At 50.6% G+C, this 13129-nt stretch overlaps 1 protein-coding gene across 4 annotated transcripts in view; it reads right to left on the bottom strand.

Annotated features, from left to right (window-relative positions):
* Positions 1-3474, bottom strand: part of TPST2 (tyrosylprotein sulfotransferase 2) — a 207327-nt gene extending 203853 nt beyond the window's left edge. The window contains exon 1 of one of the 4 annotated variants that reach the window (XM_069214689.1): positions 3300-3474. The gene's annotated coding sequence lies outside the window, so the exon portion shown is untranslated. Of the gene's footprint in view, positions 1-2087; positions 2228-3067 lie in introns of those variants that run through there. The other 3 variants (XM_069214686.1, XM_069214690.1, XM_069214685.1) reach the window with 3 other exon arrangements.
* Between the last annotated feature and the right edge of the window lie 9655 nt (positions 3475-13129).

Here is a 13129-nt window from a genome sequence, read left to right as displayed (position 1 = left end):
TTTCACATGCTATTGTAAACGTTTACTGTTTAGTCAAACTTAGATAAAACAACTGTAGGAAACTTGAGGCCACAGTTACCCTAACTAAGTTTAGCAGTTTCCAATCTCCGCCTACAGGATGTTTACAAACAATTCTACATCTTAAGTAACATTTACAGTGGGACACAAAAATAGAGAAGTAGTGAATGGAGGATTGTGTTTGGAGTTGTACCTTCCAGCCTTTCTGTGTATGTGCTTTTGATCTGCTAGAGACCTGGGAGATCTGTGGTGCAGCAGAGGACAGATGAGGGAGCAAAAAAGAATGTTCAGCAAGTTCAGTTACTAGGAGCAGGAGCTGCCCGCACTAGGTTCCTCCATAACTGTGGCTTGCATTGGCAACAGTCTTTGTGGGGGTCAAGGCGAGGTTAAACAAAACCAAAAACAAAACAAGTAATTTACTCCCACTATAAATACCCGAGCACAAAGAAATTGCTGGAACTTAACTCAAGCCCTACTTACAGAAGAGCTGCCAAGCAGCAACTCCTTTCAAAATTATGAAATACACAAAACTCTCTTCAACTCTGACTCTGGAGCGAATGAACTGCACTAAACTTTTTGTTCAAAACAGGTTACATCTAATTAGTCAGTCTTTGGACAATGGAACATGCTGGTTCTATTCAGTGGCTAAAGAACCCAGCAGAAATAGTGGCAATAACACTATTCTCAGCCTTACGATTAAGTTATTTGTGAGGCTGCATCACTTGTCGGTGTCTTTGCTGGTTGGTAAAATACAGGAGAAACGAGACATGCATGATACGATTAATTACCAGCAAAAAAAAAAAAAAAAAAAACACAGGGTTGCTTTTTTTCTCTTTTAAATCTCAGGATAATTAACCAGTTAGCTACAAAAAATAATCGGTAGCACATAATTATCAGTCTGCAGGGATGTGTTCGTGCAACTTCTTATTACTAGTAAATCCTATAAGGAATTCCATAGCACATTTAGCTGGCTCACTAAACCAATTGCACAAAAGTTTTTTTTTCTTGCAGATGGCCTGCAAGAGGAAACGAATTTGAAAAACACGTATTTAAAGGCTTACGTCGTGGTTCCAAAAAGTGTGTGTGTGTGAGAAGTGGGGGGCAAAAATATAAAATTAGTATTAGCATTTAACTAGCAGCTATGGGGAAAGAGCAAATGTCTACATTTAATGCGGAACAATGGTTGTGTGCAGCGACCATGTAGCTCCACAACCACAGTAGTACGAAATTACATTACTTGGCTTTACATTTACCAATCATTATTTTCTGGAGTGTTAGTCCAATTCGTTCACTTGAAATTAACTAAGACTACAACCCCTTACAATGCATGAGGTGAAACAGGAAAGTTCATGACTGGAAAGTGGCATCCATTATGACCTGGATTCATCTTGTAACCTTGGTCCATCCAAAAAGACAAACTAAATTATTATAAAACATCTGCTTAAAAATGAATACTCAAAAGGAATATCTTCAAAAGCAAGAAGCTCTTAGGTACAGAGTTTCTCTTACTATGATGCTGTCCTCACTTGGTACAAAACTTTCACTTAAGACAGTAACTTTGCAAATGGAAATATGACAAAAACAATTTAATATTAAACAGGTTTGTCTCCTAACATTTTGCATTTTCTGTGTTGGTGTGCACTAGGTGACACTTAAAAGAGGCATCACGGCAACTTTCATTTGGGTTCCACCAACCTTTTGAGAAAATAGCTTCCATTCACCCCAACTTCGAGTAGTTTGTTCCTTAGTCATGCAACCAGTTACCTACTGCAAGCAGTAACTTCACTCAAGATTTGGGTGCTGCGTGGCCTGACTCCCACCATCATGAAGCACTGCTGGTAAACCTGTCCATACTGTAGTTTAAAGTCCCTCCATATTAGAGCCACAACAAACCCATCTTCTTGCCTCAAAAACTAAGTAGCTCGCATGCAAATCATTTTCGTAAAAATAGTGCAGAAAGCCAAAATCAAAATTCGTGAAACAAAAGACTAGAGATGATACTCGGACATGAAAAACATCTTGTGCCTGCGAATAGTACAAACCATTGTGCTGACGCTTTTGTTACTTACAGTCAGTCTGCACGGCTGTGAGCAGCTTCTATCTCATGCTCTACGTTTTCACCAAAAAGGAAATACAAAGTGATCAATAGCTTGCCCTCAAACCAGTTTAAGGACCAAAGCCTAACTGTAGAAGAACCTGTAGCCACGTCTGAAGAGGATGCACATCATACAGTCAGATATAAGTGGGAGGATCAGTAGTCGGTGGCGAAACTCTACCTCCGCCCACAACCCAAATCGCCCTACTCCCCAAACCGCGTCTCCGGGAGCTTAAGACATCCAGTGATATGATTTCACTCCAAGCTTCAGCACATCAGGGTCAGCTCACACCCGGAAAGTGTGGCTATTGTTGACAGTAGCAGAAACAAATACATTATAATATTTGGCTCTCACAAGTATTGAGCCTACTGTTCAAAACTCATTTTTATGGCACAAGTAAGATGGAAGCCTATGATTGTATTTGGACTCGGCACAGCCTTTAAAAACAAGGCGGGATAGCCACCGGACCAAATCAGGTATCTAATTTATTTTTAAGACCATAGAACATTTCAATACGTTTGTTCTAGTGCTTAATCAGAATTTGTAGATCAAATGGAAGAAATGCAAAATAAACCGAAACCTTATTTATCTAAACAAAGAGAGTGATCAGAACCTTCATATTCTGATCAGTGAGTAATATGCAACTATGCTGGCCAGCATCAACAACTAGGGTACAGAGGCACTTAATATAACAATTTTACTGGTTTAGCGGGCAGTTTCTTCCGTACCTAGGAGTCCGAAACCTATACGATCAAGTTCTATCGAGTGTCATCTTAGGCTAAACTGGTCCAAGTAGAGCATCAGGTAGGTTCAAAATGGGCAATGGTCAAAAAAACGTAAATTACGTTGAAAATGTTTTTTCAGCCGAGGATCTCGGCTGTTCCCGCGAAGACCACCCTACTGGCTCCGTCGTTTATTCACGAACTCTTTGCTAACGGAAAACAGGTACATACGCGTGTTCGATCCATGTTTGGCCACCCAGTACACCGGCTGTGGTCCAAGGCTACCTCTCCACAACGGAATCCCCAATCTTCTCCCACCCGCGGCTCACAAGCAAACGGAAGACGGCGCAACAGACAGATGGGGGTGCCACGGATATTGTCACATTGCACCGCAGTGCGCGTACTTCAGAGTTAGGACAGTGGGATTTAGCAACAGGGAGGTCTCCTCTTGCCGTCATCTTACCTCTCGCACACAAGCAGCCAGCCGCTAGCTGGAAAGCTTCAGACCTCCCACCTCTCCTCCTACTGCGGTCGCGGTCATACTCCACCCCGCCCCCTGCGCTTCCTGTCCCCGCCCCCTCCTCTGAGCATCTGCCCACTGTTCGCCAACCGCCTCCCCGGCCCCACGCTCCGAGTCTGCGCGTTATCCTTCGGCGGTGGCTTGTTGCGAGATACTAATACGCAAAGTGACGTCTGCAGCAAACGTGGCGGGCTGTTACGTAGATTCTGTTACACGCGAAGAGAATACCTATTAACGTTCATAGACACCTAACGCAGAAGCAGCTAACTTATGCCCATTTGAAAGAAGTATCGGAATGTAACTGCTTTCATTTCTATAAAAAATGGAGCTGCAGCTGTACAAATCAATTCCTAGAATTAGTTTTGCAACATGAAGGGGGAGAACCGGCTTTCCACTACAATCTCATTAAAATGGAAAAGTACTAACAGAACTTTGGGAAAAAAGTTCAGTTTTTTGTTTAATGGACCCGCAGAACAACATTTAAAGATGGCCACCGGCGTAGGGCGCATTCCGTTTCTCCCGTTTCTCACTGAAGGAGTGTTGGAGAGCTTTAAGACTGATAAAATAGGCACCCAGTCGGGAAGTTACTCGCAATTTGGCCTGCATAATTGCCACATTTAAGTATACATACGCGAGAATACATCGGATTTTATTTATTTTGTTTGCGATAAGAGTCACCATTGGTCGAATCTGTAAATACAAAATTCTATAGTCCTTAGGTATTTTTACTTATTCATCTGAGGTGATAGTTCACTCAGAGTAATCATGAGTGAGATGTAGTGCCTTTTGCCTGGTCTTCAATCTAAAGCACTATTTATGAACCAGGAGCGATGTTAATCTGCTCAGGATATCCTTGCACCACAACTGGACTTGCAGCCCTTTCAAGTGTCACGCATCTTTTGCTTTAGAATAACGCATTTCCGGTCATTTTCTCGCATTACAGTGTTAACGCGTCCCTTTATGATAAATTATTACACATTGGGACTCGTTTTAGGCCAATGAATCTTTTGACCCTGTTGAGAGACACCTTAGGACGAGATAGCTAATCAACATGTCAATTAATACGTCAATAATGTCATCAGTATTTATCACAACAATGCATTTCACTTTAGTCAAAGACATTAATCAAACTCAAGACACCACCATGACCTTGCAGTCATGAATAAACGCACCAGTTTAGTATGAATTTAGTGATATTTATTCCCTATTGGTTGAAATACTACTAGCAAATTTATTTGTCTCAGAACCAAGAAACATAATAGCATAGTCACAACATGGCAACTCTGATAAGATTTCAACAAAGCAAGAATCACAAACATTAGAATATAGCACGGCGTGAACATAAACTAGCATTAGCAGAGTATATCAGTGTATGATTCAACAAAGCGTAGATTCAGTCATTTGTCCATTTGCGTCAGTTTTATTGAACCCCTCACCTAACCTCTGATTAGCATTGGCATGTTGGGCTTCATGCAAAACAATTTCGTAACACCAATTTGGAAAACATCTAACTATGGCTCCTGTCAAAAGAAAAGCAGTTGGTACCTTGAAAGGAAAAGCAAACAGAAATCACAATTTCATTGTCATATATTTACCCTCTAAGTTTGGTCAACACTCAGGTTCTGTCTTCGTCCTCAGGACATCAGTTGATTCGCCATCAGGAATTCAGCTCTGGGAAAAGAAAGGAAGCACTTCCCTCTTAAGGAGGTAAAGTTTAAATGGGTAATCTAAGGGCAAGGATGTTTATAAGTAAAATCAGCAAAGTCACTAGGCAAAGTGGCAAAGGCCCTCATTACAAGATTGGCGGTAAAAGCCGCTTACCGCCATGCAGAAGACCGCCAACACACCGCCGCGGCTGCGGAATTCTGCGACAGCTTTTATGACCCAAATTTCGGAATCCGCCAAAAAGTCAGACACCCACACAAGTCTGCCACACCAAACTGGCGAAAACAAAACCTCCACCGTCACGCCAACAGAAATACGCCCACACTATCACGACCCACGAATCTACGCGTCGGTCTTTCAACCACGGTATTCCATTGGCGGTACACACTGCTGCGCTCAAAATACACACACACATCTACAAAACACAGCCACATTGGACAATTCCAAATACACACATCTGATACACATACACACACCACTCCCACACACCCATTACAATATAAAACACACACCCACATCACCCACAAACCCCTACAACCAAAAATTCCAAAAGATTGCCAGAGAGAGACAGCACCAGCAAGAACAACAGCATCCACAGGCACACAACACCATCACCCACAGAACTTCCACGCACCTCACACAACACCCCACTACATATCAGCACACTTATCACCACACACTCCACCCCACACTTCACCTACACCACCCCATGGCACGGCAAAGACGTGGAACGACCTACGGGGGAAGGTGCGTTCCGTGGTCTCAGGACACCACCTGTCGGTTCAGTGGACTGGCGGTGGACCCCCACCTCCTCCCCCACAACTAACAACATGGGAGGAGCAGGTCTTGGCAATTCTGCATCCTGAGGGCCTCGCAGGAGTAGGTGGAGGAATGGATTCTGGTAAGACAAATCTTAATTATTACATCCCCCACCCTACCTGCATGCCAGCACATACCCCCACCCTCACCCCCAGCACCCCAACTCCTCACATATGTCCCAACATCACAAACCACCCATCCCAACACCAAACCCTGCATGCAACAGCAAAGCATGGACACACATCACAAAAGCATGCCCACTGCACATACCCATACAACCCCCTAAACCATCATCACACAAGGTCCCACACAGGAATGCAAGCACTGGGGTACACGCTCACCCACCCATTGCACACCATGACACACACAGATGTCATAACCATCCTTCTATACCCCTGCAGGACCCCTACCCAATGTCACCAAACAGGAGGGTCCACACATGTCCACACCACCAACAGAAGAGGCCCACAGTGATGACAGCAGCTCTGTCCAACTGGATCTAGATGACCAGCCCGGCCCATCGGGGACCTCGGGACAGTCGGTTCCACTCACCCAGTCACAGGCTATCACAGAGCTTCCTCCCTCTGGAAACACAGCACAGCACCCACCCAGCGGGCCCATACCTCCGTCCCCAGGACACGTCAATCAGCTGTGTGTCCACCACTACAGGGAACCCAGGATAACCCACGACCCCAACAACAACAGGGACCTGGGGGCAGTGGCAGTGGCCACACGGTCCAGGGGACGGAGGCCCAGGAACACAGGGGAACTGGGAGGGCTGCTGTGCGACAGGGGGCGGACAGGCCTAGGGAACCCACTCTCCACGAGGCCCTCTCCTCCATCATGGGAGCCACCCACCACTCCCAGGAGACGATGGCAACGGTACTGGCCAAGTTTCAGGAGACCCAGCGCCTGCAGGAGGAACAGTATATGGGCTTCAGGGAGGAACTCAGAACCATCAGCTCCACCCTGGGCACCATCGTAGGGGTGCTGAAGGAACTTGTGAACACCAGGAGGGACACTGTGGCACTACAAGGGGCCCCTGACACTAGCATGGACGATGAACTGCCCACCACCTCCACCGGCGCTAGTGGACAGGACGCCCCGCCACAGGACCACCACACCAGCACCCCACCCCCTGCAGAGGGAGAACCACCCCGCAAACGGTCCCTGAGATCCAGGACAAAGACAGAGCATGATGCCAAGACCCCCGCCAAGAAATTAGACCACCCTGATTGTCATCCTACTGTCCCACTTTGTCACCCTGTCCATACTTAAACTGCCCCAGTTCCACTTCCTATGCCCAAATGGGGAAAGCACCTGTGAGACTAATAGACTGGACTCTGCCATGGACATTTCTCCGCCATCACCCCTCACCGTTTCACTACCCCCTCCAATATTGAGCACTTAAATAAACACACCTAAAGCACAAAACAATCTGGAGTCTGTCTGTGATTTCGAAATAGTGTATTATTAATTACAGTGACAAAATGCTCTTTCAATTGTAATGTCAACATACCTATGTCACACAGCTCTAGTCCATGAGGAATCTAAGCAGATGTCACACAGTGGGACCCACATCTGTGAAATCGTAAGTGAAAGTGACAACTCAGTGGCCATACACTGGGTGAAAACGACAGACAGTAGAGAGGTAGTAGTGTTAAAGTACATGTAGTAGGCAGGTCTGTATTCTTACCTGTGTCTCACTGGAAATATTGCTGCATCACTAAGTCCCTGTTGTTCATGTCTTCTACCTCGGCTTCCTCGTCTTCACTGTCCACAGGCTCCACAGCTGCCACAGTACTACCATCTGGATCATCCTCCTGCAGAAAAGGCACCTGTCGTCGCAAAGCCAAGTTGTGAAGCATACAGCAGGTCACGATGATCTGGCACACCTTCTATGGTGAGTAGAATAGGGATCCACCTGTCATATGGAGGCACCGGAACCTGGCCTTCAGGACGCCGAAGGGCCGCTCGATCACCCTCCTAGTTCGCCCATGGGCCTCATTGTAGCATTCCTCTGCCCTTGTCCTGGGATTCCTCACTGGGGTCAGTAGCCATGACAGGTTGGGGTAACCAGAGTCACCTGCAAATGGTGAGGGACAACTGTTAGACACGCACTAACCTGGAGGGATATCCCCAGACCCAGACAACCATTCCCACTGACTTGCTTCCAGGTGCTCACCTAATAGCCACACACAGTGCCTCTGGAGTTGAGCCATCACATAAGGGACGCTGCTATTCCGCAGGATGTAGGCGTCATGCACTGAGCCAGGGAATATGGCATTCACATGGGAGATGTACTGGTCTGCCAAACATACCATCTGTACATTCATCGTATGATAACTCTTCCTGTTTCTGTACACCTGTTCACTCCTGTGGGGGGGTACCAAAGCCACATGTGTCCCATCAATGGCACCTATGATGTTGGGGATGTGTCGCAGGGCATAGAAATCACCTTTGACTGTAGGCAAATCCTCCACCTGAGGAAAAACGATGTAGCTCCGCATGTGTTTCAAAAGGGCAGACAACACTCTCGACAATACGTTGGAAAACATGGGCTGGGACATCCCTGATGCTATGGCCACTGTTGTTTGAAAAGACCCACTTGCAAGGAAATGGAGCACTGACAGCACCTGCACTTGAGGGGGGATTCCTGTGGGATGGCGGATTGCTGATATCAGGTCTGGCTCCAACTGGGTACACAGTTCCTGGATTGTGGCACGGTCAAGCCTGTATGTGATAATTACGTCGCTCCTCCATTGTCGACAGGTCCACCAACGGTCGGTACACCGGAGGATGCCGCCATCTCCTCACATGTCCCAGCGGACGGTGCCTATGAAGGACAACAGCGAACACAGAGTCAAACAACTCAGAGGTACGTACCCACAGTTTACACAGAACACCATTCATACACAAAAGATGGCCTATCTGTGTGTAGAGTGTAGGCCTAGGTATGTGTGACGCAGTTGAAAATGAAGCCATGTGGGCCCCTGAAATGGCGGCTGCCTGACCTCTAAAGTGGGACAATGGGGTGTGAGGTAACTGCGCTGGCTTTGTACACCGTCGCGGTAGGTGGTCGAAGACCGCGGCGCAATGCTGCATTGGTTAACATTGGACCCTATGGGTCCCAGGAGCCAATGATGATGTACGCCGGCGGTGACCGCCATTTTCTATCTGTTCAATCACTCGATACCTGATCTTCGACAGGAGAGGATCTACACTGCAAGTGCTGCTGTGACCTCGGTCTGGAAGAGACAATGGCTTGAGTGTCTGGGGAAAGGGCCCCTGCCTTCACATCGGAGGAGTTGGAGAAGCTCGTGGATGGGGTCCTCCCCCAGTACACGCTACTCTACGGTCCTCCAGGCAAACAGGTAAGTACTCAGGGAGCATGTTGTATGGGCCATGCCTGTGTGGAGAGGGCTGGATATAAGAAGGAAGGGGGGAGAGTTCTGCATGCATGAAAGACGGTGAATGCAAGTGCCACATGGCAAGGGTAGGGATGGGGGCCAATCACTTTGACGGTGCAGTTGGTAATAACTTCTCTTTTTCCCCTGTACATTTCATGTAGGTCAGCGCCCACCAGAATAAAGATATTTGGCGTGCCATCGGCAAGGACGTCCGTGCCCTGGGGGTCTACCACAGACGGAGCACCCACTGCCGTAAAAGATGGGAGGACATTCTCCGCTGGAGCAAGAAGACAGCGGAGGCTCAGCTGGGGATGGCCTCCCAACGTGGGAGGGGTGCCCGTCGCACCATGACCCCCCTGATGTTCAGGATCCTGGCGGTGGCCTACCTGGAGTTGGATGGGCGCTTGAGGGAATCACAGCAGCCACAAGGGGGTGAGTACACTCTCATTCTGCTGACTTTGCGCACAGTGGAGGTGTCTGGGTGGGGGAGGTGGGCTGTGGGTTTCCCTAGGCCAGGGCGAGTTCCGTAGGCCCCTCCGTAAGGCAGGCCATGTGGCACCCCAACCCACCTCTGTAGAGTGCCAAGTACACCTAGTCATGCCCCTGTGTCATCTATGTGTGCAGATGTCGTCCATAGCCTTGTAGGCCATTTCCCAGGAATTGAACTGTAGACCCCAAGAACGCGGCGTAGTGCAGGGGGCTTCTGTGTCTGTTGTGTCCGCCAACGGTAGCGGTAATGCATGCACTCAACATGTCTTTCTTCTATCGCCCCCCCCCCCTTTTTGTGGTCTCCCTGTTCTTGTGTGCATTAGCATCATCAGGCGGAGGAGCAGTGGCACCGGAGCATGAGGGAGCTGCATCCCACATGGCCCAGGAGGGCGAGACTACGGACTAAGAGTTCACCAGTGGGATGGAGGGTGAGGGGAGCTCCACGGCGGGGACAGGAGCTGACACCAGCGTCACGGACTCCTCCTCTGATGGGAGCTCCCTTGTGGTGGCGGCAACATCTGTGCCACCCGCATCTACAGGTACAGCCACCACACCCCCTACCAGCACCGCCCTCCCAGCAGCCCCTCAGCCTTTGCCCCGTGCCCGCTCAACCAGGAGGGTGGGCATCACTTTTGCCCCAGGCACCTCAGGCCCTGCCCCAGTCACCCCTGCTGCCCTCAGTGAGGAGGCCATTGACCTCCTCAGGTCCCTCACTGTTGGGCAGTCTACCATTTTGAATGCCATCCAGGGTGTAGAGAGGAAGTTGCAACAAACCAATGCATTACTGGAGGGCATTCATTCTGGTCAGGCGGCCCTTCAGCAAGATTTTCAGACTCTGGCCTCAGCACTGATGGCAGCCATTGTCCCCGTCTCTAGCCTCCCCCCTCCAACTTCCTCCACCCAGACCCAATCCCCTGTACCCCAGGCTATCCCAAGCACACCTCTAGACCAGCATGCACACACGTCAACACACAAGGGAAGCTCAGGCAAACATAAGCACCACAAATCCCACAGGCACTCAAGCAAGCATCAGACATATGCAGACACACCAACATCCACTGCCTCCACTGTGTCCCCCTCCTCCTCATCTCCCTCCTCCCTCCCTGTCTCGTCTACACTCACACCTGCATGCACTACCTCTACAGCCACTACGTCCCTCTCCAGCACACCCACTACCACACCCCGCTCACGTGCAGTCACCACCCCCACTACCATTCACAAGTCCCCTGTATCCTCTCACAGTGTGTCTGTGACACCCCTCCCAAGATACACAAACGCAGAACGCAGGCACACACCCACCCAACAGCTATCCACCTCACGACAGCCTGCAGCACATGCACCTTCACCCAAAGTCACCAAACACACATCTCCTACAACCACAACCTCTTCCTCCACTCCCAAACCTCCTCCAGCTACCAGTCCCAGTGTCTCCAAAAAACTTTTCCTGTCCAACTTTGACCTCTTTCCCACACCTCGCCCATCCCGTCCGTCTCATAGGTCCCGAAGTAGCACCTCAGCCACAACATCTCCGGGACCAGTGGTGCCTGTAGTCACCGGAATCTGGAGTGCACCGGCCACCAGGGCAGCCAGTGTGACACGGAGCCACAGCACAGACAGTCCCCAACCTGTGAAGCCTCAGAAGTTGGCCAGTGCCCGGCGGGAGAGGGGGAAGACTCCAGCCACCAAAGCCGCTCCCAGAGGTCCCGGTGGGAGTGTGGAGTCAGCTGTGACACCTTCCAAGGTGGGGAAGGGCCACAAGAAACCCTGCAAGTCTGGGAAGAGCAGCACGGCGGAGAAGACTGCCATTATCCCTGATGCCCCGGAGCCCACCGACAGCACAAGCCCAGCTGCCCGGACAGGACCGCCAGCACCGGCCCACCTGCCCAGGAGGCCACCACCAGCATCAGCCCACCTGCCCAGGAGGCCACCGCCAGCACCAGCCCAGCTTCCCAGGAGGCCACCGCCAGCACCAGCCCCCCTGCCCAGGAGGCCACCGCCAGCACCAGCCCAGCTACCCAGGAGGCCATCGCCAGCACCAGCCCACCTGTCCAGGAGGCCACCGCAAGCAATAGCCCCGCTGGGCCGTGAAGGACCGCCAGCAGCTGAGACCCTGCAATGGAGACCGCCATCTCAAGCACCGCTGCACAGGGCACCGCCGTCTCAAGCACCGCTGCACAGGGCACCGCCGTCTCAAGCACCGCTGAACAGGGCACCGCCGTCTCAATCACCGCTGAACAGGGCACCGCCGTCTCAAGCACCGCTGCACAGGGCACCGCCGTCTCAAGCACCGCTGAACAGGGCACCGCCGCCTCAATCACCGCTGAACAGGGCACCGCCGTCTCAAGCACCGCTGAACAGGGCACCGCCGTCTCAATCACCGCTGAACAGGGCACCGCCGTCTCAAGCAGCGCTGAACAGGGCACCGCCGTCTCAATCACCGCTGAACAGGGCACCGCCATCTCAAGCAGCGCTGAACAAGGCACTGCCGTCTCAAGCAGCGCTGAACAGGGCACCGCCGTCTCAAGCACCGCTGAACAGGGCACCGCCGTCTCAATCACCGCTGAACAGGGCACCGCCATCTCAAGCACCGCTGAACAGGGCACCGCCGTCTCAATCACCGCTGAACAGGGCATTGTCATCTCAAGCACCGCTGAACAGGGCACCGCCATCTCAAGCACCGCTGAACAGGGCACCGCCATCTCAAGCACCGCTGGCCCATGAGCGGCAAGGGCACTGATGCAACTGAGTCCGTCACGGGGTGAATGATGCACTCTGGGCACCATGCCCCCTCCAGAACCAGTGGAGACTGTCACCCACTACCTCTGTACTTAGCAGGATGAAGCACTCTGGGCACCATGCCCCCTCCAGAACCAGTGGAGATTGACATCCACTACCTCTGTACTTAGCAGGATGAAGCACTCTGGGCACCATGCCCCCTCCAGAACCAGTGGAGATTGACATCCACTACCTCAGTCCTTGGCAGGATGAAGCACTCTGGGCACCATGCCCCCTCCAGAACCAGTGGAGATTCACATCCACTACCTCAATCCTTGGCATGATGAAGCACTCAGGGCACAAAGCCCCCTCCAGAACCACTGGTTGACTGTCATCCATTTGTGAGACTGTGGCTTTGCACTCCCCAGGATTGAACAGTGGGCAACCCACCCACTGTAGAGACTTGAGAGACTGTGGCTTTGCACTCCCCAGGATTGAACAGTGGGCAAACCACCCACTGTAGAGACTTGAGAGACTGTGGCTTTGCACTCCCCAGGATTGAACAGTGGGCAGCCCACCCACTGTAGAGACTTGAGAGACTGTGGCTTTGCACTCCCCAGGATTGAACAGTGGGCAAGCCACCCACTGTACAGACTTGTGAGACTGTGGCTTTGC

The sequence above is a fragment of the Pleurodeles waltl genome, chromosome 11 (genome assembly GCF_031143425.1).
Source record: "Pleurodeles waltl isolate 20211129_DDA chromosome 11, aPleWal1.hap1.20221129, whole genome shotgun sequence".
Taxonomy (NCBI): Eukaryota; Metazoa; Chordata; class Amphibia; order Caudata; family Salamandridae; genus Pleurodeles; species Pleurodeles waltl.
Note: the sequence above shows the minus strand (reverse complement) of the source record. Positions and strands in the feature narration are given on the sequence as shown.